This window comes from Sus scrofa, chromosome 17 (assembly GCF_000003025.6).
Source record: "Sus scrofa isolate TJ Tabasco breed Duroc chromosome 17, Sscrofa11.1, whole genome shotgun sequence".
In the NCBI taxonomy this organism is placed as follows: Eukaryota; Metazoa; Chordata; class Mammalia; order Artiodactyla; family Suidae; genus Sus; species Sus scrofa.
The window spans coordinates 43,868,189-43,895,849 of NC_010459.5; the positions used below are offsets into that span (position 1 = coordinate 43,868,189).

General features: G+C 43.3%; 1 protein-coding gene across 6 annotated transcripts in view; it reads right to left on the reverse strand.

The window, feature by feature from the left end:
- The window catches only part of ZHX3 (zinc fingers and homeoboxes 3), a 114,740-nt gene that overhangs the window by 19,844 nt on the left and 67,235 nt on the right, over positions 1 to 27,661 (reverse strand). The gene's annotated exons all lie outside the window — the stretch shown is intronic.

The following is a 27,661-nucleotide window of genomic DNA, read 5'->3' on the forward strand; positions in this document are numbered from 1 at the left end:
AAAAATTTTAAATAAACTTTATAAGACATGTGCAAAATCTGTATGACAATAACTATAAATTTTAGTAAGAACTAGAAAAAAGACCTAAATGGAGAGTCACAGCATATTCCTGAGATAAAGTTTGGTATTATATAGATGTCAGTTCACTCTAGATTAATCTCTAAATTCAGAAGAATTATAATTACAATCAAAATGCCATCAGGTAAAGTGAGTACCGTAAAATATTAAGGGTAAAATCTCAATGATGAGTATAAATGTTCACTATAAAATCTTTTGATTTTTCTGTAGGTTTGAAACATTTTATTTTAAAAATGTTGGGAGAAATGCATCACGATTTTTGATGGAATTTGAAAAGCTGAATCCAAAATTCCTCTGGAAGGAAAAAAAACTACAAAATAGCATTAAAAGTTCTGAGACAGAACTATTTAGAGGAACTTGGTTTTACATTAAAACATTTTAAAGCTAGAATAATTAAAATAATGCATTATCACCATAGTAATTGATAAATGGATGTATGGGTCATCTAGATACACTCCAAATATATGGGATTTTCAGAACATGAAGCTGTGCTATTTTTAAGTCAGTTGAGAAAGAGAGACAAATGAGTAACTTGTAGGACAACTGAGTTCAATCCCTACCTACTAATATTATAAAGAATAATATTTTTCAGAGAAATATAACAAGCAAAATTACAAACTTGTTAGAAAAAAAACAAGAGAAGTTTTTCAGTTGTACTAAACATTTTAAAGTTCTTTCTGTGCAAGACTCAAAAACCACAAAAGAAAAGGTTGATTGATTTGACTATATAGATATTACAAACTTTTGAATTCTAAAGAAAATCATTAATACGGTTTAAACACAGGTGCACACTGGAAGAAAATTTATAAAACATATTATAAATAATGTTTACAGTGTATAAGACAAATATAGATGAAGGGGCAAAGAAAATGAACATGCAAAATATACAAGCTATAAACTAGGAAAGAGGCTCAACCTCACCAGTAATCAGGGAACCGAAATTAAATCAAAAATGTGATTTTTCCCCTTCCTCACAGATTGGCAAAAATTGGAAAGACAGACCATATAAAATTCATGCCTCATTGGAGAGAGCATACACTGGTAAAATTTTTATGAAGGTCAATTTAGCAAGAGTCATCAGCATTTTAAAAGCACATTCTTTTATCTAGCCGTTTCACTTCTAAGAACCCATAAAGACTGTGAAGTATTGAAATACATGCAAATGGGAGTTCCCGTTGTGGCTCAGTGGTTAACAAACCCAACTAGTGTCCATGAGAACATGGGTTCAATCCTGGCCTTGCTCAGTGGGTTAAGGATCCACCGTTGCCATGAGCTGTGGTGTAGACTGGCAGCTGATTTGACCCCTAGCCTGGCAACCTCCATATGCCTCGGGTGTGGCCCTAAAAAGACAAAAGACGAAAAAGAAGAAGAAATACACGCACATGATCACAGCAATATTAATAAGGTTATTTACATCATCATTTCTTAGCATTAACAATGTCTGTTAGTAAAATAGTGATGAAGCAAAAACCAGAACATACGTACTAGGAGATGAAATGCAGCCATCAAAAAGGATTAAGACCTATGTGTACTGATGTAAATATATCTCCAAGACATATTTAAATAATAAAATATGAAATATACTGCATAACAAAATATGATTTCACTGTATAACGAACAATCTATGTAGACTAGTATTTATTTGAATATGAACAGAATTTAGAAGAACAAAGGATAAACACTGACCCATTAAACAGTAATAACCATCATGAAGAACAGCATTTACTTTTTTTTTAACTTTATGCTTTCTATCTTGCTTAAATTTGTTACCATCATGTGTGGCTTTTAATTTTAAAAACAGCAGTAAGGATTAAACTAAATAAAATTAATAGTGCCAGTGAGCAACAAACCATGAAAGCAGGGTAGCCAGCATATAAAATGGTTGTGCATACAGAATCACTCACTTTCAGCTGAGAGGTTTCAGTGTGCCAGGAACCATCTGGTACACAAGTGGTACAAGAGGGGTATGGGGAGGGGTCTTGATACACCCACAGTTGCCGAGGCCTTGTCAAAATGGACCCCCGAATTTTTGCCACTATCTTGTCATTTACTTGGCAAACTTGCCTTGTGGAACCATTCGACTGAAATAAATAACTGCCATGGGATGTGGGTTCAATCCTGGGCCTTGCTCAGTAGTGGGTTAAGGATCTGGCATTGCCGAAAGCTGCGGTATAGGTCACAGATGTGGCTTGGATCCCGCGTTGCTGTGGCTATGGCATAGGCCAGCAGCTGCAGCTCCAATTTGACCCCTGGCCCAGGAACTTTCATATGCCACAGATGTGGCCATAAGAAGAAAAAAATAAAACTGCCAGGGAGAAGTGGAGGGAATCTGACCACTCGTTTTCAAATATCAATTTCAAGCCATCAATGGATTTGACCATTTCGTTGGACCTTTGACATCCTGAAATTCATAAGGGCGCAATTTGAGGCAGAATCCTTGGAAATTTGGAGTTTTCACCCTTGAAAATAGTCCTAGTTACAAACATCCTAAAAATTATATATTTGTATGAAGTTGCACACAATAGCTGAAGAAAATTAGTGAATTCCATACCTTGGAAGTGTCAAAAAGTTGTATGGGGGCTAGATGTACAAACAAAACAACACCCAGCAGGTTCTTATTGTGAACTCAGTCCAAGCTATAAATGAAAGAATATGCAAATACCTTTTAGATTACTGTTTGGCACGAATCGAGTGATCCCAGTGGTGGCAGTGGCTCGTACTGTGAACCACTGCCATAAACTCTGAATTAAACCACTGAGTTCCATCTCAAGAAGACTTCTGAAGTATAAGATAATACCACACATGGATCAATTTGCACTGATGGCGCCACTGCTATGCTAGAAAGTCTGAGAAAATTCCATGACCAGCCAGGAAACTGGATTCACTTCAATTCTCTCTCAAAGCACTTTTATCTCTCCTGATCCATTCCAATAGCCTCCAGAGATGGTTATTACTGCCCCTTCCCCCACAGCATTGAAGGGCTATCAGCAAAAAAGAGGAGGTGACAGACCAAAGTCACACGCAGATTTGTACATGAGCCTGATGTTCTGACTCTTTAACTCTCCTGTTCTTTTTTAGGCCACATTCACTCTGAATACCAAATGAATAATAAACCCACTACCTTTAATTATTTTACATTATTTTTATTATATATTTTTTCTTTTTACGGCTACACCTTCAACATATGGAAGTTCCCAGGCTAGGGGTCAAATAGGAGCTGCAGCTGCTGGCCTACACCAGAGCCACAGCTATACCAGATCTGAGCCACGTCTGCAACTCATGCTGCAGCTTGCAGCAACACTGGTTCCTTGACCCACTGAGCAAAGCCAGGAATTGAACCTGTATCCTCATGGAGACTACATCAGGTTTTTAACCAGCTGAGCCACAATGGGAACTCCTATTTACATTATTAATTACATAATTTTGAGCCTTCTTATGAGGGCTCTAAGATTTTTACAAGCTGAATCTGTCCAGTGTTGTAATTTTTAAAAATTAGGACAGCTAGACAGGGCTACCATGAGCCTACTCTCGTGTATGACTAGAGAACTCTGTCACAGTGGGCCTAACTAATTTGACTGAAGTTAGTCAGCAGGAATCTACAACAAAAAGAACACAAGAGAGACTGTCCATCTTCAGGAATGTGTGTGGGCAGGACCTTGGCAGCCCAGAAGATCTGCTGGCTGGAATTGTCAGATTTCTGCTGAAACAAAAGAACTGAAGTCTGTTTTTATGCCCTAGTACTCAAGTGTCAAAGCCACATTAAGCCCGGAACTGGCCTAATTTCTCTCTCTGGCTACTTAAGGGTCACAATACTTTCTGCATTTAGTAATCACCATCCAGCAGAGGGCTCAGGGCCAGAGCTCTGCACTTACTTCCCCCAACAAACAGTTCCTGTTTCTGTCAAGTCACCAACAGAAACGGCCAGCTCCCCTCAGGTGTTATCACCTCTGCAGCAAATAGGAATTCATTCTTTCTCAAACTCAGAAAGGCGATGATGATAAAAAATACAGTGGCCTCCGAATTAAAGGGACTTCAGAGACGACATATTTCAATTGCTCATCTTTGCATGAATCATCTTGTAAGTATCACTACTGTGGTCAGGATGGCTAACCACCCAGTCCTATCAGGTGGTTAGTCTAGTCTGCGCTTGAATATCTCCATCGACCCAGAGGTCAGCACCTACTGGGGTTAGAAAGATGTTAGAAATGATTCCTCGTAGTAATAAGCACCTCCCAAGTTGCCTTCTTGAAGCTTTCACTCACTAAATTGATTTTGTCACTCAAAAATCTTTGAGAACTTACAATGTTCTCAGGACTCTGTGCTAGGAACTGGGTATATAAGGATTTTTGAAAAGACGCCATTGCTGTATGAAGAAGCCAGTCGTTCTCTGTGGTTATTAGGCTATTCACCTGTGGTCCGGGGCTTGCTTGCTTTCTGAACACACTGGATTTCCCTGCCCACCTGCAGATGGGTGTAAACAATGAAATGTAAGCAAACGTGTCCTCTCTAGGGGAAGCTTCAAGAGAAAGTGCATGCTTTGTTTCGCTGTTTGCTCTCTGGCCAGCAAACGGCAATGCTTTGGGTCGTGCAAGGACCTGGAGGTGGGAATGTGCCTGGCCTGTTCAAAGAACAGCTGAGTGGGAGTCAAGACAGGGTCAAGGTGGTGAGGGCTGTGCAGAGCCATGTGGACGACTTGGGTTTCTCTGAGATGGGCAGTGCCCGAGAGGACTTGGAGCAAAGGGCTGACGTGATCCGACTTGTGTCCCACAGGACACCTGCTGGCTGTGCTGAGAACAGACTGAGGGAAAAACAAGAGGAAAGCAGGAAACCTGTCCGGAGGGTATGGCAGCAGTCCAGGCAAGAGATGACAATGGCCCGGACCAGGACGGTAGAGATGGAGGTTAAGGAGATGCGGCTGGACTCTGGACACATTTTGAAAGGAGAGCTGCGTGTGAACATCGTACTCACAGGAATCAAGGATGACTCCCAGGTTTTTGATCTAAGCAACAGGAAGGCTGGTGTTGCCGTCAACCAAGATAGGAAGCTCATTGCGAAAAGCCAAAGCCAATCTGTGCTGAGACTGGAAAGTCCCTTTCCAGGTGAAAAACTGGATTAAGCTGGTTTGGTCATAGGATTTCAGAGGACCAATGGGTCAGGCTGCTAATGAGCAGGGAGGCTGTGCAAGGCCAGTGTTCCCAGGGAAAAGACTCTGATCTCTGCTAAAATCTGCTCAAACCCACAGAAAACCACATAAAGAGGGGTGAGGGGTGGGAGGGTGAGGAGGTGGGGACAGGGAGAGGCTGGGGACAAACCGAGGAAACCCTGAAAACCAGGTAGTCAGAACCTGCACCTTCCAAAGTTAAAACATGTTACATACACTGAAATGTACTTGAACCCAAATGTTGTTTCAAGTATAAAAGTAAATTATTAATTTTAAAACTAAAAATTTTAAAAAGCAAAAGAGTAAATGGTTTGTTCTAGATGTGTTTTCACTTCTGAATGACACTGGTTTTATTTTAATTGAATTTTTTCAGTGTGGGCTCAAGACTTTATAGGCTAAAGAACATGCAGGCCAGTGGGCATGTTTGACCCTCTCAGGAATATGCATCTAGACATGAACTCTCTGGCTGTCCCTGTGGGCAGAGCTCCCCCTCCTTCCAGGCTCAGTCTGCTCTGCTGACTCTCTTCAATGGCCCCACTACAAAGCCCAGCAAGATCTTATGCTCCAGAAAGGATGCTCGATTTCACCCAGAGTAAGAGCAATACTAATTAAAACCACTCTAATTCTCCTTCTTTCACTTAGTTTGGAAAAGCTCAAAATGACTGACGAGGTACTGAGTTGGCAAGGGGGTGAGGAAATAAGGCACTCTCACACGCTCTTGCAAGAGTGAGAACTGGTAAAACCTCTACTAAGAATGTTCGACAATAGCTGACAAAATTACAAATGCTCATTTCCTTTGATTCAGCAAGTCTGCCTCCAGGAATGTAGCCTACAGATATGTTTGTCCATGAGTGCAGTGACGTACATATAAGGTGATCCACAGTCCACACTGCAATGATAAAGGGCTGGAAATAACCTAATTGTCCACAAACAGGGAAAGGGAATAATGCGCCCCTGTGAACAGAATGAGGACTCACTGTTTCCACTGCTGTGATGATCTTGACACGGTTGGCTATTAAAAAGCAAAGTGCAGTTCTCATCATGGCTCAGTGGTTAACAAACCCAACTAGTATCCATGAGGATGCAGGTTCAATCCCTGGCCTTGTTCAGTGGGTTAAAGATCCAGTGCTGCCATGAGCTGTGGTGTAGGCTGCAGACATGGCTCAGATCTGGCGTTGCTGTGGCTGTGGCTTAGGCTGGCAGCTACAGCTCCAATTTGACCCCTAGTCTGGGAACCCCCATATGCTGGGGGTGCAGCCCTAAAAAGACAAACAAAAAAGCAATGTGTAAATGAAAAACATTGTGCTTATTTACATATGCACTTAAAATTTCTCTAGATCTGAACATGAGCAACTAGTAACAGTGGTTGGTTGCCTCTGGGGAGGGGAGCGAGGAGACAGAGAAGCCTTTACCTGTGAACCACTTTAAACTCTGAACAATGTGAATGTACTAAATATTCAAAACAAAAGATTGAAATTTGAATAAATATATAAAAGTATGTGAGTTGTTACAAAGAGCAGCAAGTGAAAAAGTGAGTGGCTAGTGGGGTTAGCTGGCCCAGATGCCAGGATATGTGCCTGGGGTCCAACACTGTGGAGGGTCCTTCTCACTCCAACCTTCTAACAAATACAGATGGGCTTTGGATGTAACTTCTGTAGTAGTGCACACAGGCACCTCACCTACAACGAAGTACAATACCCACAACTAAATATAATCCGTCTGCCTCTAGCCTAAAGCCACAGTTCTAAAGTAACTTCAAAACATCCAAGACGGTGGAATCGGACAAGATATGCAGAGCAACATCTTTCCCAAACAAAAAATTCCTACAGCAACCTGCTATCCAGCCTCCATTTGAGCATCTCCATGGCCTGGGAGGGGACAGAGAACAAGTCAACATTCTTCACTTTGTGACTATTAACTCTCTTTATACATCAGCCTTTCATGGGGTTGAAAATGCTCATCATTTTTATCTCAAAACCAACCCACTCTCTCTAGTCACCTGCTTTTGGGACACAATGTAATTTCTCCATGTCTCTCTCCATATGTGGCAGTTTGAACCAAACAAGCATTCAGGATTTAGCCCAACCAGAAGATATTTAAACAAGGCAGTGTTTTCATCATTCTACTACCACTGCTCCTACACCAGAATCTATCAGGGAGAAGTTCTGTTTTCTTTTTCTCCCCACACAGATGAGGAATTTGAGGCCTAGAGAGGTGAAGTGACCCAGTGGGACAAGAGAACATTGCTAGAGCTTGGCAGGACTGAGATTCTTTCATCACGAGGCCATCTGGGTACATATTTTACAATTTTGACAGAGCAGTTCTGGGCTTTCTTCCCTTCTGAATTCTACTTTTCCATCTTTTCTTTTTTTTTTTTCCTGCCAGTTTCATCTGACATACAGCACCGTGTAAGTTTAAGGTGTACAGCATAATGATTTGATCTTCCTGCAGTATGACATGAAGACCACAACAAGCTTAGTGAACATTCATTATCTCATATAGATATAACCTTAAAGAAATAGGAAAAAAATTTCCCTTGAGATATGAACTCCTAGGATTTACTGCTAACAACTTTCATATGTAACTACAGCAGTGTTAATTATACGTATCACGTTGTTTTTTACATCCTAGTACTTATTTATCTCATAACTCAAAGTCTGCACCTTTGGACTGCCTTCATCCTGTTCCCTCTTCCCTCACCCCACCTTCTCATCCTAAGGAGAAAATGTTTCGGTGTCTTGTCCTTTTTTCTTTTTTTTTGTCTTTTGTCATTTTGTCATTTCTTGGGCGCTCCTGTGGCATATGGAGGTTCCCAGGCTAGGGGTTGAATCAGAGCTGTAGCCACCAGCCTACACCAGAGCCACAGCAACGTGGGATCCGAGCCACGTCTGCGACCCACACCACAGCTCACGGCAACGCCGGATCGTTAACCCACTGAGCAAGGCCAGGGATCGAACCCGCAACCTCATGGTTCCTAGTCGGATTTGTTAACCACTGCGCCACGACGGGAACTCCTTTTTTCATTTTTTTTTTTTTTTTTTTTTTTTTAGTCTTGTCCTTTATTATAGCCATGCCACATGGATCACAGCTGTGTGATCCCACGGAGGGCCTGGGTGGTGACAGCAGGTTTTTCCCAGACATCACCACCTGTGAGATCTTCTCTGAACACTCGTTTTAAACGTCTGAGTTGCCCCCCAACCTCCAGGTTGAATAGTACTCTAGCACAGCAGTCTTGCAGCTTCTTTCACAGCATTTATCATAATGTGTCACTGGCTTTCATTCACTTCTTTTCCTGGTTACTGCTCTCACCCCAACTAGGCTGTAAGCTCATAAAGTCAGGGCCTAAACCCACAGTGTCCTCAGCACCTGCATGGTGCCTGGTACCAATAATGACTTCCAGTGAGGAAAGAGATAAATAAATGGGAGCTGAGAATGGGGTGAAGAACTCTAATATCAGACAGAGCTGGGTGTGCGTCCAGAGCCCTAACACTATAATCTGTGTACTCCTGGGCAAATGACTTCATTCCTCACAATCTGATTCCTCACTGGTAACATGGAGACAACACTTACCTCATAGAGCTGACACGATATTCTGTGAATTGATAAGCAAAACGCAAAGGATTTAGCATGCTGCCTGGTACATAGTAAGCACTCCATAAAGCACAGTTACCCAGCAATTGTGACTGCCCTTATTCTACCACTTCCACTCAGGCTGGCCACTGAAGGATGACAATTAACCATCATAGCGAAAGGTACATCTACTATTTTATCCTGTGTGCTTTAAAAAAAATTGTGGTAAACAACACATAAAATATACTGTCTTTAATACTTATGTGTACAATAGGATTAACCAGACATAGATTGTTGCATAATGGATCTCCAGTCCTCTTTTCATCTTGCAAAATTGAAACTATCCATTGAACAACACTGGGCCCCCTTTCCCCTTCCCCCAGCCCCTGGCCACCACCACTCTATTTCCTAAGGGTTTGACTGTGTGGAACCATGCAGTATTTGTGTTTCTGTGACTGGCTTATTTCACTTAGTATTAAGTCCTCAAGATTCACCCATGTTGTCCCGTGTGACAGGATCCCCTTCCTTTTTTAAGGCTGAATAATATTCCACTGTGTGTACAGACCACATTTTTTTCCCTTTTTAGTTGCTCTGCAGCATATGAAGTTCCTAGGCTAAGGGATCAGATCTGAGCCACAGTTGCAACAACATGGGATCTTTAACCCACTGTGCTGGGGCAGGGATCAAATCTGTGTCCCAGCATTCCAGAGACACCACTAATCCCACTGTGCCACAGTGAGAACTCCCAGACCGTCTTTTTTTTATCCATTTATCTGTTGATAGACATGTGGTTGTTTCCACCTTTTGGCTACCATGAAAGCGCTGCTTCATGTGAACATGGATGTGCCAATACCTCTTAGAGACCCTGCTTTCAATTCTTTAGCATATACATGGCTTTTTTTTTTTTTTTTAACTCTTCACAACCCAATCCTGTCAGTGGAGCCACACCACCTTTCTGCTCTTGTCATCAAGTTATCTCTGTCCCAAGTTCACTCCCTAGTCCTTTCTGATGTCCTCCAGGTCCCTCTATTTTTAAGTAAATTCAAAAGGTCAAAATTTGAATTAATATCTTTGTCAAGAAGGGAGGGATGCTATTAAGGCTTTCATTTTCCCTCTACTGGAAAATCTCCAGGTCCCTCATCCAGAGCAGAGCCCTGCCCCAGGCCTGAGCAGAACGGAGCTGCAGGTCCTGGGACAGTGTGTGGCTGTGGCGTAGCCTCACTTGGCCCAGGACAGCTTTAATAATGTTTGCTGTAGGAGCAATGCTCTGAATGTTGTTAATATCTCATCAGGAAGTTATTAGTTTCCCTTGACAGGTAAGATTAAATAACATTCATTGGGTTTAACAGCCTTGGGACTTGGAGCCAGGGTATTTCTATGCAAACCCACTTCCAAATTTATGATGTCCAACCAAAGAGGCCAACTGGATTTGATCAAGAAAGTTCCACATTTCCTCGTAACTCTTCAGGATCATGGTCACTTTCTTATTACCATCCTGAGGGGCAGCAGAACAGAGTTGTTGAGTGCCAGATGGAAGACACATTAGGGGCCTTCTGGGGGCACTTGGCTCCGTCAAGGTCACCAGGGGTAAGGAGGAGCAATAGGCCTCAGCACCTGAGCTTTCTCTAGTCTATAAAGCAGTAAAGTCAATCACATATTATGAAAGTAGGAGCGGCTGTGATTGTGCAAAATATAAAATTCCTATAACTATTTATTCACAATCATTGTTAAACTGGGAATAATAAAGTACACATAGCTCCCTTTTCATCCTCAACCCTCTTCCCATGATACATAAGTACAAAGTGACACACACACACACACACACACTCTCTACACTGGTTACACTCAGGAGAGGTGTAGCTTATGTTGCAAACTAGTAAACTTTTTTCCCCATGAGCTTTCAGGAGCTATTAAATCAGAAGTTTCTGAGAACTCCTCTTGATGGTGTATGTGAGAACTGATGCGATGAGCCTGCCATCATAAATCTGATACAAGTGATATTTGTTTATCTGTTTTTAAACAAAAGGATGGTTTAATATTACATGGTAGCACTAGTTCTATGATAATCTTGGAGAACAAAAGCTAATCTGACTTTAACTTAAAAGTTAAAGTTTTAACTTAAAAATATCACTTAACTTTCCTAAGAATAGAGATCATCCATTAACGGGCTCTCCCCCGTGCCCCTGCCCTGCACAGCCAGCTCCCACCACCACACTCACTCAGCTCCCCTGCTCAGTCAGTCTCTGGCACTCTGCAGACTCTGTTCCCTCCTTCTATTCTCCCCAAACTACTTGCACTAGGGTCACCAGTCAAATGACTCCCCAGAGATTCTCAAAATCATTCAGGACCCAAAGGAGATTCAAGCCCATGCCTCCACAAGCTCTCCACAAGGGAGCAGCCTCGTATACACGAGTGACTTCCAAATTGTCCCTGCGAGCCACAGACTATTTGCCAAGCTCCAAATCTATCACTTCCAACTGCTAGTAGTCCTTGTAGATTTTTTTCAACTACACATAGTTTCTGTCTCCCCTTACCTTGGCATTCACCCCTCAGAACAAAACAAGCAAAACAAAAATTTCAACCACCATGTTCCACTGCCTAGATCCTTCATCTCACATCTCATCATCCATCCAGATTTCTAAGCAAGAGATCTGATCCCAAATCCCTTTTGTATCCTTTATGCAGCCCTCTCCCATCTTTCGCTTATCTGGCTGCCAGCAAATCTTATAAATGGAAGAATGTTTCAGATCTGACTTCTGTCCCCATCCTTGCAAGACAGTCCAGTGGTTAAGTATCAACTCTAGAGCCAGACAGGCCGGGTTCATGTCCTGTTTCTGCCACCTGTGAGCAGGTGCTCGCGCCTCCAATGTCTCCCTTCCTCCTCTGCAAGCTGAGAGAATAATCTAGGTCTTTCAGAGTTGTTACAAAAATGAAGATATGGGGATAAGGGGTGCAACACCATGCATGGCACTATCAAGAGCCCCATAAACAATGGCTATTGCTGTCACCCTCATATCTTTCACCACAATTCAGTCTGGAGCCCTGCAATGACCCTTCAGGCTCCCAGCCCTTAGCCCTCTCTCCCCCTCCGTCCACCTCTAACCCTGCCTCCAGACACAACATCTAAAACCACAAATCTGCTCATGCCACTCTTTGGTTTAAAGAATTTCTCTGGGCTTCTTACTTCCAATCAGAAGATTCCACACACATGTTGTCTGACACTTTAGCCACTGGCCAGATGTGGCTACTCAGAACTTCAACTGTGGGGTGCGCAAATTGAGATGGACTGTAAGGGTGAAATACGCACTGAATTTGAAGATTCAGTGAGGAAAGGAATGTAAAATAATTCATTAATAATTTTTTTAGTAGAACAGGTTTCCTTAAAGCAGAGACAGAACAAATGCTGACAGAGTATCTTTTAAATCACTTTTAAATTACGTTTTTTATATTAACATGCTTACATATTTTTGGTAATTTCTTATTTGTCTTAGTCCCTTTACTCATGTCTGCCTTCTTTTTCTCTTTTCTTACCTGAAATGTCTATGGTCTCAGAAGTAACTACACCTTTTTTAGAAGGAGGGTTTTTTTTTTTAAATATTGTGATAAAATAAGGGAAAAAAGTATATCTTTACACATAATGTAAAATCTACGATTGTAACCATTTTTACACGTACAATTCAGGGGCATTAAGTACATTCACACTGTTGTATAGCCATGATCACCATCCATCTTCAGAATTCTTTTCAACTTGCAAAACAAAAATTCTGTACCCATTAAATTATAATTATGTATTCCTGGAGTTCCCATCATGGCGCAGGGGAAACGAATCCGACTAGGAACCATGAGGTTGCAGGTTCAATCTCTGGCCTCGCTCAGCAGGTTAAGCATTTGGTGTTGCCATGAGCTATGTGTAGGTCACAGACTCCACTCGGATCTGGCATTCCTGTGGCTGTAGCTCCGACTTGATCCCTAGCCTGGAAACCTCCATATGCCACGGGTACAGCCCTAAAAAAAAGACAGACAGTAGAATCACACAATATTTGTCCTTTTGCAACTGGCTTCGTTCAGTTAGCATAGTTTAGTCTTCGAAATTCATCCATGTTGTAGCATGCGGCAGAATTTTCTTCCTTGTAAGGGTGAATAATATTCCCTTTATGTATATAATATATTTCATTTATCCACTCATCCTTCCATGAACACTTGAGTTGCTTCCATCTTTTGGCTATTGTAAATAATGGTGCTATGCACAGGGTATACAAATATCTCTTTGCATCCTTCCTTTCAATTCTTTTGGGTATATACCCAGAAGTAGAATTGCTGGATCACATGATAATTATATGCTCAACTATGTGAGTAAGTTCCATATTGTTTTCCACAGTGTCTGCATCATTTTCTTTTCCTACCAACAGTGACAAAAACTCTAATCACTCTACAACCATGCTGGCATTTGTTATTTTCAGGGTTTGTTTTTTTTTTTTTTTGTCTTTTCAGGGTCACACCTGTGGCATATAGAGGTTCCCAGGCCAGGGGTTGAACTGGAGCTACAGCTGCTGGCCTACAACACAGCCACAGCAAAACAGAATCCAAGCAGTGTCTGTGACCTACACCACAGCTCACGGCAATGCCAGATCCTTAACCTACTGAACGAGGCCGGGATCAAACCTGCATCCTCATGGATGCCAGTCAGATTCGTTTTTGCTGAGCCACGATGGGAACTCCTTCAGGGGTTCTTGATAGTGGCCATCCTAAGAGGTGTGATCTTGTTGGTATCTTGTTTTGATTTGCATTTCCCTAATGAATAGTGATGTTGAGTGTATTTTCAGGTGCTTATTAGTCATTTGCATAACTTTTTTGGAGAAATGCCTTTTTACTGTATTATTTTTATTTATTTATTTATTTATTTTGCTTTTCAGGGCTGTACCTGCCAGCCTACAACACACCCACCACAACGCCAGATCCGAGCTGTGTCTGCACCACAGCTCACAGCAACACCGCATTCCTGACGCATTAATAGAGGCCAGGGATCGAACCCACATCCTTATGGATACTAGTCAAATGTGTTTCCGCAGGGCCACAACGGGAACTCCCTTCTGCCTGTTTTAAAATCGGGTTATGTTTCTGCTGTTGAGTTGCAGGAGTTTATATACTCTGGATATTAACTCCTTATCAGATAAATGACCTGCAAATATTTTCTTCCATTCCATAGGCTGGCCTCCCTACTCTGCTGAATGTGTCCTTTGAAGTACAGAAGTTTTTAATTTTGTTTGTTTGTTTGTTCGTCATTTTAAGGGCTGAACCCGTGGCATATGGAGGTTCCCAGGCTAGGGGTCTGGCCTACACCACAGCTCATGGCAACGCCAGATCCTTAACCCATTGAGTGAGGCCAGGGATCGAACCCGCAACCTCGTGGTTCTTAGTCAGATTCATTTCCACTGCGCCATGATGGGAACTCCAACTTTTTTTTTACGCTTTTAAAAATTAAAGTTTAGTTCATTTTATAATGAGATAACGATCCAGTACAATCTATTTTTTCTTTTTTTTTTATACATTCTGAAATTTATTTATTTATTTTTTATTTTTTTATTTTTTTTTGTCTTTTTGCCATTTCTTGGGCCGCTCCTGCGGCATATGGAGGTTCCCAGGCTAGGGGTCCAATCGGAGCTGTAGCCACCGGCCTACGCCAGAGCCACAGCAACGCAGGATCCGAGCCTCGTCTGCAACCTACACCACAGCTCACGGCAACGCCAGATCGTTAACCCACTGAGCAAGGCCAGGGATCGAACTTGCAACCTCATGGTTCCCAGTCAGATGCGTTAACCACTGCGCCACCACGGGAACTCCTATTTTTTCTTTTGTTATCTAAGCTTTTGGTATTGTATCTAAGAAATCTCTGCTGAATCCACTGTCATAAAGCTTTCCTCCTATGTTTTCTTCTAAGAGTTTCATAGTTTTAGTTCTTAAGTGCAGGTCTTTGATCCTTTTTTTTTTCCTTTTCTTTTCTTTTTACAGCTGCACCTATGACATATGGAAGTTCCCAGGCTAGGGGTCAGATTAGAGCTGCAGCTGAAGGCCTACACCACAGCCATAGCAATGCCAGATCCAAGACACATCTATAACCTACACTGAAGCCTGCTGCAATGCTGGATCCTTAATCCACTGAGCTAGGCCAGGGATGGAACCCACATCCTCATGAATACTAGTCAGGTTCTTAACCTGCTGAGCCACAGTGGGAACTCCTAAGGCCTTTGATCCATTTTAAATTAATTTTTGTATATGGTATTATAGTAAGGGTCCAACATCATTCTTTTACATATTGATATCCAATTTTGCCAGCATCATTTGTTGAAAAGACTGTTCTTTTCCTATTGAATGGTCTTGGCACGCTTGTCAAAAGCATTTGACCACATGTGTGAGGGTTTATTTCTGGACTTTCCATTTTCTTCCATTGGTCTCTATGTCTCCATTAATAATTGCAATATTAAACACATACTGAAACAATATTTTTGATATATTGGGTTAAATATAGTCTCGAAATTAATTTTATCTGTTTCTTTTTACTTTTTCAGTGTGTTTCCTAAAACATTTTAAATTACACATGTATGGAGTTCCCATTGTGGCTCAGCAGCAATGAACTCATCTAGTATCCATGAGGACACAGGTCTGATCCCTGGGCTCGCTCAGTGGGCTAAGGATCTGGCATTGCCAGATCTGTGGTGTAGGTCACAGACATGGCTTGGATCTGGCATGGCAGTGGCTGTGGCATAGGCCGGGAGCTGTAGCTCCAATTTGATCTCTATCCTGGGAACTTCCATATGCTGCAGGTATGGCCTTTAAAAGATTAAAAAAAAAAATTGCACATGTGGCTCATATTATAGTTCTCTTAGTGATGCTCTAAATGCTCTCAGCTTGGGCCACTAGGCAGCGTGGAGGGCAACAGCTGATGCCGTGGAATTAAGTGGGTCTGCAAGCTCCCCTCCTTTGTGTTTATCATTACAGGCTTAGGGAGCAGGAGAGCAGTGTGGTTGAGAATTGATGTTTCTGAATCAGGGAAGCTCAGGTTTCAATTCTTGAGACCTGCTCTGTCCAACACAGCAGCCACTGGCCACATGTGCCTAGTGAGTACTTGGAACGTGGCTATGGAGATGCACCACAGTGGAAAGTTCAGGCTGCATCTCAAAGACTTGGTATTTAGAAAAGTGACATATCTCATTAACAACCTTTATATTAATTACACATAGGATTATTAATATTTTTGATAGATTTGGTTAAATAACAAATTCAGGTGGTTGTTTATTAATTTTAATAGTTTTTTTTTTCTTTTTTTTGCCTGCACCTGTGGCATGTGGAAGTTCCTGGGCCAGGGATTGAATCTGTGCCACAGCAGAGACCCAAGCCGTTGCAGTGACAACACTGGATCTTTAATTCACTACACCAGAAGGGAACTCCATCAGCAGTTTTTTAAGAGCTGTTTTAGGTTCAGAGAAAGCTGAGTGGAAGGTGTAGAGATTTCTCTATCAGCCCTACCCCACACATACACAGCCTCTCTCATTATCAACACCCCTAGCAGAAGGTACTTTTGTTACAACTGAAGTTACAAGGACACATCATTATCACCCAAAATCCATATTTACATTACAGTTCACTCTTTTTTCTTTTTCAGCTGCACCCACAGCATATGGAAGTTCCCAGGCCAGGGATCAAATCTGAGCCACAGCTGTAGCAACACTGGATCCTTAACCCACTGGGCCACAACAAGAACTCCCTATGGCTCACTCTTGATGGCGTACATCTATGGGTTTGAACAAATTTATAATGACATGTATCAACCATTAGAGAACCCTACAGAATAGTTTCACTGCCCTCAAAATCCTATTATCCCTCCTGACCCCAACCCCTGGCAATCACTAATCTTTTTACCGTCTCCATAGTTTTGCCTTTCCTAGAATGTCATATAGTTGAAATCATATAGTATGTATTCTTTTGGGATAGGCTTCTGTCACCTAGTAGTATACATTTAAATTTCCTCCATGTCTTTCAAAGCTTGATAGCTCATGTCTTGTTTATTTTTTAAAATGTTGCTCCTAGAATTTTAGAATGAAATATGCAGCTCACATTATGTTTCTGTTGGATACCTGTTAGCTTGCCTGTGGCAAGTTTTTCCAAGTCTGACACTCCCCTGCCTCTCCGGCCACTCAGGTTACTGCCTGGTCATACCAGGTTCACTGCACCCCAACATGCCAGCCTCCCTGCTTCTACATCTGCTAGAATCTCCTCACTAGAGCCTTCTTTAACTTCCTTCTCCCTGAAGACTAATTTATGTTCAGACCCAGTTCAAATATGACATGTTCAGTGAGGCCTCTGTAAACTTCCACTGCACCTAAGTCAGCTTTCATGGCACTTTGCACTTTATATTGTACATTTCTTTGACTATGTGCCTGATTTTCCCTTTGGATTTGAGCTCCTTGAAGGTAGGGACCATGTTCTGTTGATCTTTGGGGCTCCAATTCCTATCACGAAGCCAGAAACTCAGTAGGCACTCACAGCTGTTGAGTGAATAAATGAAGGAAACAGCAAAATTCAGATTATCCTCCAAAAAGAGACAACGTACCCACTTAACTATCAGACAGCTCAGAAAAGTATCTTAAATGCAACAAACCAGGTGCAAAAGTATATCCATCAATAGCTAGAATTATTCACAAGTCAAAATTTGTTTAGGTCACATCAATACCATGATAATAGTTATAAAGTATGTCACAATTAAGAGATGGTAAACTCGCTGCTAGTGGTTAGTGGATTCTCATTGGACCGGAAATGTGGGGCTAGCTATGGAAACTGAACGGTTAAAACAACTGCATTCCGTATCCATTAGCTGACAGCCCAGACCCCACCATAATAAAGGCCCTGAAACGGAGCCTTTGATGTCGTTTCCAAAGAAAGCCACCAAGATGATTAAAGGGTTGGAAAAGGAGATTTATGGGTAATGGCCACAGGAACAGAGACAATGTTGCCTCGACAAGAGAAAAGGCTGAAGGGTGACTTAAGAACCGCCTTCAATCACTGTTACTACACAGATGATGGTGACCAGATGGTCACCATCTCCACCAAAGAAAGAACACTGGAAACGGACCTTTGCTGCAGCGTAAGAAAAGTTGTCTAGTTTTAAAGAAAGAACTTAATGGGTAAGAACTAGCAGGGAGCACAGCAGACCCAGGGAGTGTGTGCTACAGTCTTTATGGTGCTAAGAAAGTAGCGAGTGGGCAGGGTTTGTTCAGCCTTCAGCAATCCTTTGTTGAGGGCAAATCCTTAACTGGCTAATCATCAAATGAATCATGTAACACCACCACAGGAAGAGAAAAGAAAAACACAAAAATTGAAGCACAGCACCCTCTGGTGTACATAACTGTCTTTTAATTTAGGAATATTCTTGCCATATATCAGTATTTCTCAAAATATAAGGTCTAAATCATGATAGAGTCAAGAGGAACTTATACCAGGCTGGTCCTAATGTTCATTTAATCGCGACATCCATCTTTATGAAGCACCTGCTCCTTTGGTACCAGCAAGGCTCTTACACAGGCAACCTCAACTTCTGTGAACACTAAACTTAGCTATATCCCCATCACCTTGTAGGCCAAATCCAGACTGATACATGAGCTGGTTCATGAACATCTGAAGCTGAGGCATGACGATGTTGACTACCACATCATTTGAAATCTGCCCTGCATTCAAGAGCACTACAAAAGTTAGGGAACGCCTGGATTGGATGCTCAACATGCCCCCTGCTTGGCCATGGTATATACGGCCCTTCCTCTCCAATCCTTCTTTGTCTCCTGAATGCCAACAGGCCACTTCTTACATCCTCCTAGGCCATATGCTCTAAAACGTTCTCCATATCCTTTCGCTTTATTGTTGAGTACAAGACATTCTAAAAGCTCGAGAAGTCTGAGAATCAGTCAAGGATATTTAGTGGTTCTCTCCATGTCTTTAGCCATCGTGGTGCTAGGTGAAACCTCATTACATGACACATATACTTCATTCATGTGACTCACTACTGCTAAGCAGCTGTTGAGTCCCAGATGAATAAAACGCAGGACCTATGTTTGAAATACACAGTCCAGTGGGGAGAAGGATAAATACATGTGTAAACAGTTGGAGCTCAAAGCTGTAAGTGCTAACAGAACAAAGAAAAAAGGCAACGGAAACACCAGACAAGTACGATCTGGGTGTTCCTCAGGACATCAGGGAAGAACCTGCACCCTGTGGCAACAGGTCTTAAAGGGCACTGTCCAGCCAGAAGAGATCTGAGCATGGATCATTCTGGATGTAAAGATCTCAAGGCCTAAGCAAAACAAAACAAAACATGGTCCCCAGGCATGTCACCATTGGGAGAATGGAGCCCTGAAACACACTTTTCCTCCTGTCCCAAGGTCTCCCTGAGGAGACTGGAGAATTGCACCCAAACGACCTGACCCCCAGTCACTACACAAGGCACATCCCCAAAAGGCAACAAACAAACAAAAATGACGCCGACCAGACACCAGCCTGATGGAGGTATGAATGGGCTGGAGTGGAGAGCATGGAAGGCAAGGAGTCTGGCTGGAAAGTTCAAGCAGGAATTCCTCTGACGCCCTTCTCAGTCCCCCTCCTTCCCAGAGAGTCAGCAGCCTTGCCCTGGGCCCACCTCCCTTACAGCACTGGTGACAATGCACTGTCACTGTGGGTGCAAGCTTCCTCCGACAAGACCGTGGCTGAGGCAAGAGCTGTCATCTTTTTATCACTAAGCTCTGTCACTCAGCACATACGCAGCTCAAACAAAACTGGATGAATAAACTGCGTAATTAGTTCATATGCATGACAGGACTTAACAGGGCAGAGCCCTGGTCCTATCGTCCCAACACCCTCCCCTACGTGGTCCACCCTGTCCTGTTCTTCCTCATAAGCTATCCATCCCTACCAGGTTCAGGCTTTCCTATTCTTTCATTTTATCCTCATACGTTAACCCCGACCCTGAGACTAAGGAAAAGGAGTATACATCCATGTCCCCACTTAAGAGTGGCCTCTGTCACACAGAAAAGCCACCAAGCCAGAGAGGTGACAGGGAACTGGCTTCCCTCGCACTCAGAAGAATGTGAGATTACTGCCTCGCGAGGGAAAAAGAGAAACCCAACCCGATTATGGTGTTAAAATAGGTCACTGCCTGAATACAGCCCTTTGGGTTGCTGGCAGCAAGCCCCTTTTGCTTCTGACTCCAGTGTCACAAGAAAGTGGCAGCACCGTCTTAGAATAAGGGTTCCAATGGCCAGCTGGCTGTCCTGGCCTAGTCTTCCCACGGACATTCTAGAACTACTGGGAGCTCAGCAAGCCTCTGTCACTGCAGACATGGAATATCAGAGTTGGCAAGCTTTGTTTTGAACAAACTAGGAAGATAATTCAAGGTTGTCCTTATGATAAGTTTCTTTCCCTTACATTCTGCTATACTTAATTCAAAGTAGAGAAAGAAAGGGCACTCAGCTTGCTTATACCTATGTGAGGCCAACAGCAGCCTCTTTTCCATAAGAGTTATAATTATGAATTTTTGTAATGATTTACTTACAGCAAATTCTGTGTGTACATAGCTAGGACGGGTGTTAGAATTATGGTTCTATGGCAAAAAAAAAAAAACTGCTATGGATTGCTTTTTTTTATTTTTTTTTTATTTTTTGTCTTCTGTCTTTTGATGTTGTTGTTGTTGTTGTTGTTGTTGTTGCTATCTCTTGGGCCGCTTCCGCGGCATATGGAGGTTCCCAGGCTAGGGGTCCAATCGGAGCTGTAGCCACCGGCCTACGCCAGAGCCACCGCAACGCGGATCCGAGCCGCGTCTGCAACCTACACCACAGCTCACGGCAACGCCGGATCGTTAACCCACTGAGCAAGGGCAGGGACCGAACCCGCGACCTCATGGTTCCTAGTCGGATTCGTTAACCACTGCACCATGACAGGAACTCCATGGATTGCTTTTTTAAAAAAGCTGAGATTAATGATCAGGGCTCAGTGGTAGAATAGATAAGGGAAAGAAAAGGGCATTTAAGCAATAGGTTTTATTAGCAAACAGCATATTTTGTAACAGCACTAACAGGCATTTATTAAACACAGGTTCCAAATTACTCTTTTGGTAGAGTAATTCTACGAAAGAGGTTTCAGAATGGTCTACTGATATATTCCTCTATAAAAGTAGCCCTGGCTCATATAGTACCTGGTGTACATACAGCTTTTCTCTCCAAGGAACGGCAAGATCTCCAAGGTAAGGGCTCAATGCTAGACCACTCAGCTTTAGCGATGGTGATATACCTAGTGGGCATCTACCGAATACACCAATTATAGGAGTTTGCCTGCAGCATTCTGCTTTACTAGCAAAAATCAGGGGGCTGTAATTACAAATGTTCCCATCTAATACCCAAATGATTGCTTAGGTCCCTTGATACTGAAGCACTCAATGCCCAGTCATTTTATCTGTATGGAACTCGTAGGTGCAGGGCCTGAACAGTTAAGCTCAACCTTAATGCTGACATCTAAACAAAATAATTCCAACTTACATCTCAACAATTTCTAACAGACACTGAGAAAACTAATGAGAACAGAAGGTGGGTGTTCCCTTGTGGAACAGGGGCTTAAGGATCCAGCATTGTCACTGGAGCAGTTCAAGCCACTGCTATGGTGTGGGTTCAATCCCTGGCCTGGGAACTCCCACATGCCTGAGGGTGTGGCAAAAAAAAAAAAAATTAAAACAGAAGGAAAATTGAGTGATAAAAGATTTAGAGAAAGAGCTAGAAAAAGAGAGAGAGAAAGGGAAGGAAGGGGAGAAGAGAGAGAGAGATGAAAAGGAGAAAGGAAAAGGGGTAGGGAGGAGGAAACACTTATCTAAGTGATGGTTTCTCTACCAAAAAACATGTCTGTAGACATTTACATGGCACTTTTAACATCTGTTCATTGTGAAAACATATGACAAAAACCTATAAATTTAGTAGTTCTATCTAAATTTATATTTCATTAATTAAGGCTTTCAGATGAGTTTGAAAAATACTAACATATAGACAAGAAATTTAATTTACAGAAATATGTAAGCAATTCATGCTTTGCCCAAATGGAGCCCTCCAACCCCAGCTGCTCGCCTCCAAGGTAGTTATCTTGGTTCACATGTCAGAATCACTAATATATGCAAAACAGAAGGAAATTTATCTACCGAGTACTATTTGGATTCTTAGGCACAAGTAACAAAACCCAAATACACAATGGCTTTCATAAGAAAGGGGGCTGACTGCCACACGTACGTGGAAAGTCTGGAGGTTGCATTTGACTCAGTTGCTCTATGATGAAAGCAAGAGCCTGTTCTTTCTCTCTAGTTAGCCATGTCCTCGGGGTAGCTTCCCTAATCACGGCAAGATGGCTATAGCAGTCCTAGGCTTCACACCTCTGCACCATCCAGAAGGATGGAGGGAGGGCTAGCTATGGGAAGACCTCTCAAAACCCTGAGGAGAGCCTTCTTCCCAAAGTCCTCGGCAAACACACTGACGGCCTGACCTGGGACACATGCCCAGCACTGAACTAACTGCCCCCCACAGCCCCGCCCGACACTGACTAATCACTGCAGTGAGAGGTAAGGGGCCACCTGGTGGGGCTGAAACAATCCAGGCCCTCCCCTGGAGCTGAGGGGGACCAATCCAAAGACAGAAACGAATGCAGTTTGCTATGGAAGGAAGTGGGGAGGCAGAAGAGATGGGGGAGAAATGGAGACAACATTCCCTACACCTCACCTGGTATTGAATGCCCCTCAGATCTCCAACATTGAGGGCAAACATGAAAGTGCACTTCGGAGTCACTTTATCATTTAACAAGATGAGCATTTATTCCTATATAGAGACAAATATCTTGGAGTAAACTCAAGGAGAACCATGTCTCAGAACTTCATGTAAGGGAGCAGCTATGTGTGGAAAGATAACAGGCCCTATTTTTTTTTTTTTTTTTTTTTTTTTTGGCTGCCCTGCAGCATGTGGAGCTCCCAGGCCAGGGATCAATCAGAGTCACAGTCACAACCTAAGCTGCAGTTGTGGCAACGCCAGATCCTTAATGCACTGTGCCAGGCCAGGGACTGAATATGCATCCCAACGCTCCCAAGAGGCAGCCGCTGATCCTGCTGTACCACAAAGGGAACTCTGAGACAGGCCATTCCTACGTCCATCCTCCAGAAGGCAGAGGACATGGCAGTAAATCAAAGTCAAGTGAAGTTATTTCGGCAGGGGGCTGAGATGAAATGGTCCAGGTGCTTCCCTTCAAATGATCTGACTGCAAAGAGTAGAGACTGACTTGTCTTAGACTCCTTATACATTAGCCAAAGCACTAAAAGTACGACCTCCAGAGTTTTTCAAGTTATTGTCCTTATCAGATTATTCCCTGAGAGTGTGTTTGCATGTATATATATATACATATTTTTTTTTGTCTTTTTGTCCCTTTAGGGCCACACCCACGGTATATGGAGGTTCCAAGGAGGCTAGGGGTCTAATCAGAGCTGTACCACTGGCCTATGCCACAGCTGCAGCAACGCCAGATCCGAGCCACGTCTGCAACCTACACCACAGCTCACAGTAACACCAGATCCTGAACCTACTGAGCAATGCCAGGGATCGAACCTGCAACCTCATGGTTCCTAGTTGGATTTGTTTCCACTGCACCATGACGGGAACTCCTGCATGTATATATTTTAAATTTTAAAAATATTTGAGTGCTACTAGACACTCAGTTCTGTGCTAAGAAACATGTTGGACATGGGAGGATCCAAAGCCACATCTCTGCCCTCAAGGAGAACCACCACCACTCCCATCACCGGCTGTGTAAAATTACTATACATCAGGCACTGTGCTAACTGCTCTTTACATTTATTTCCTCATTTATTTTAATCCTTGTGATAATCCTATGAGCTAAGTTTCAGCTACTGATTTCCCAAAGTGGGAAACCAAAGTTAAATGGATAAGTAACTTGACTCAGGTCACACAAGCAGCAGGTGACAGCTGGGACTCAAACCTAGGTCTTCCTGCTTCCAAAGCTACACACTTAACCCAAAGCACAAACATCCCTAAGCGTGAACAGTACAAGACAGCCCATCAGAGAGGAGAGCCGGGTCCTGGGACACAGAGCTGAGAAGGGACATGGTGTGTGGCATCATGTGCTGCTGCCGACAGCTGTGGGAGTCCTGCCGATGCCAACGCCCAGCTGCTAAGATACCACCTGTCTCCCAGCCTCGGACCCACAGCCACCTCATGTAATATTTCTTCAGCCACTGATAAAAAAGGAAGGCCAACACCATTGGTGCAGCATCAGGACATTTCATAGCTATCTCCAGGGACTGAATCAGTTCTTTTCTTGATATGCAAAGATTTCTCCTCTATTCTAGAGATAAGGCCATATATTGAGAGGTTATGTTTGAAACCCTTTGGGCAAATACTAGATGTTATCTCCACTGTTGAATATTCACATGATTTTTTATAATCCTAATCCTAATGGGTATATGGAAACTGCCTTTAAAACCCACGAGATCAGGTGTCACTAACCGCTTAGCACTGTGGCAAAAAGTAAACGTAACATAATGTCTGAACTACTTCCTCTGTGCTGGTCTCCGTGTACCAGAAAGTGGTGGGAGTGAATGGATGGATGCAGTGTCCCTTTCATGCTTCAGCAACCCCTTCACAAGGCCACTGGCTTCTGGGTACCTCGGGGCAGGACAGACCCCCCAACCTCCAGAGTACAGTTCTAGGGCCCCAGTGTTCCAAGAGAGGGAGGAACATCAACTTCTAAAACAAAGGCAGTCAGAAGCATATGGGATGAGGGGAGAGAACCAATACTCCAGCACTTGTGCCGCGAAAAGGATGTGCTGCGGGGCATCCGCTCATTCTTACGTAAGGAGTAATGGTGAACTGCGATCTGGAATTAAGATCGCTGCTATCAAGGCAATGGGAAACAATTTCGTCTCCTGGTCACATCTGGGACCCTGGAATCATTTTAAGTTTCAGCCTATATCTGACTGATCATTGTGTAGCCGGTTCTAAGCTCACATACCCTCACAGCTTCAACGATCCTAGGACATGGATGTTGTCTCTCCCATACCTGCATGGAAGCCAGAGCTCAGGGAAATTATGTCTGTGGTCACAGAGATGGAAGAGGATAGCTGGGGACCAGACCAGATATCTTGATGCCAAGTCCAGGGTTCACTGCATGTTGTGCAAGTTTACTATTATATAAACTGGGATTTGCATGGTCATCCTCATGATAGCCAAGCTCTTGTTTTGCTTTCAAAAGAGAAAGAATAAATCATGTTGAAGGGGGCTCATAGAAGGCCAAGGCATGAAGTGTTCAGTGAATGGACACAAGCAGTTTCATGGACAGAGCAGAGACCAGCTCTGACTGAAGAGGAGTGAGGGAAGACCCCAGAGAGGTGAGGCCACCCACTGGGGAGGAGCAGCTTTGGAGGTTAACAAAACCCCTACAAGTGCAGACATGGAGGCAGGCAAGCACAAAGAAAGGGACTCGTGTGGGAAACCCCTTTGATCAGGGCTTCTTAACCTTGGTGTTAACATTTTAGACCAGATAATTCTTTGTTCAGGGGACTGCATTATAGGATATTTAGAGCTTCACCCACTAGGTGCCAGTAGCACCTCCACCCTGCCTCCTTGTGACAATCAAAAGAGTCTCCAGACGCTGCCAAGTGTCCACTGTTGAGAACCACTGCTTCAGATGGCAGTGTGTCAGCAACTGGGGCCTGGCTGGATATGGGGTCTGGGGAGGAGCAGAGCAGAAAGGGGAGGCCACGAACCAGACAGGAAAGGGGACAGATGTGTGCCGAGTGTCCTCTCATCAACCCCTTCAAATACAGACTCTAACAACATCAGGACAAATGGAGCCAAGCAGGACCCCAGGATGAGGCCCCTTTGAAGGATGCTCAGCAGGACCCTGCTGAGAGAAGAACATTGCAGGAGGAAAGAAAGGATTTTAGACTTGACAGCTTGCAAAGGGCTCTTTACTCCTTTCAGTGAACTGAAGCAAGAGAGGAAGACAGGGGAAATGCTACAGGAGCCTGGAAACCCCAAGCTTATCTGAGAGGCTCTAAGGGACCTGGATGAGAAGGAGAGTGAGCTGTGATGTGTCTGTGACAGAGGCATCATCCTTCCCTTCACTGGCTATCTCCACTCCTGCACCTCTCAGCCTTGGACCGCACTTGCCCAGGAAAAGCAGAAAGGAACTGGAATACATATCCTGGGAGACAGGAAGGAGAAGGGGGGTGAAGATGCAAATTCTGAGGTTCAAGAGAGAGACACTGACAGAGTTCAAATAGTGGGCCATGTTTCTCAGTGAAACGAAAACCAGGCAGAACAGGGTCTGGGGGTTTGCAGAGCGGAAAGAGGCAGAGAAACGACTATTTACAAAATGTCCACCAAGGGTGAGGCACATTCAGCTTTCACAGCAGCATAAAATACCTACAAACAGTAAAGGCATTACGGCCTTTTTATAGCAGAGCAAAGCACAGGGTGGGGAGGCGAGGGATTTCACTGGGAGGGCCTCTCGGGACGACCAGGCCAGGTTGGCAGGTTCCCCATGCCGTGCCTCCCCTTGGCCTCAGGACCCACAGCCTCTTGGCCCCTCACCTGCCCATCTGCTCCACTAGACTAAGACCATAAGGGCCTGTTCTGGTTCCGTGTCTCCGGCATTTCCTTACGTGCCAGGCACAGGCCCCCGTTACAGAGGAAGCAGGCAAGAGTTAACGCAGAGGCAAACAAAGAGCCTGCCACCACCGAGGCCCCGCTGTGTGAGCCGAGGGCAGACGCAGCGCACACCCCGTTACGTAAGTGCTGCTCCTGCTCTGCTCGCGGCCACGGGAGGAAAGCGGGGCTCTTTCCTTTCCTGTGCTATATATAATCTCGGTTTTGGCAGAGGGGCATGCTGAGTTCCACAGCTCGGTCACATTAGATATTAATTTTTTTTCTTAAAAATTCGGCAAATTTTCTTTTACTAGTGATGATGCAAAATAATAATACAGAATTGGCTTAAGATTTAGATACTTTTCCCACATTTCCAGCATTTTTCTCCTTCAAAAACAGTCTTTATTTCTGGTTCTACTTCAAGAAGCAAAGGAAGGGTGAAAATGAGAGGACGAACAGACAGCTTGCAACATCCTCTCATCACAGCCTTGATGTTGGCACTCCTAGGTGCCAATCCCAGGTGGGGCAGTGTTTCCCTTTTCAGGCCTCCAACCCCAGATGGGACAATGTTACCCTTTGGTAATTAGGGGCCGATCCATTAATGGATACAGAGTAGGCCAGGTTTGTTTTTGATTTTGCTCATCTGCCTCCTAAGCCCTAACCCTGGAATCCTTGACCTCATGACTACGGAATGAGTATTTCTTCACAGAATCACTCAACTGTCCTGGGACTTGATTGAAGACAGGTTTTGCTTAGTAAATGCCTTCTTCAGCTATACTAAACTTACCTGAAAAATATTTTCTGAGACCTTTAAAAGCATATAGTTACTAAAAATCACCATATGAACTTCGTGTTGGTTCTAAAAGAGTCTCTAATTACTGAAGGCCATGGTTTGTTATTCTAATATGAATTGTTATAACACATACTCATTTGAACTTTAAAAATTACATTTCTTTATGTATATTCAGTCCTTTGCACTTTTCGCCAAATTAGTTGGGCCTTCCTCCAGACCAATTCTTCCATAGTGGTGAGATTTTAAGACATAAAATTACGATCTAATGTTTTCATGAGATGACAGGTCAAGAAGAAAAACAGGCTTTCAAAATACTAATTATATTAATATTAACAC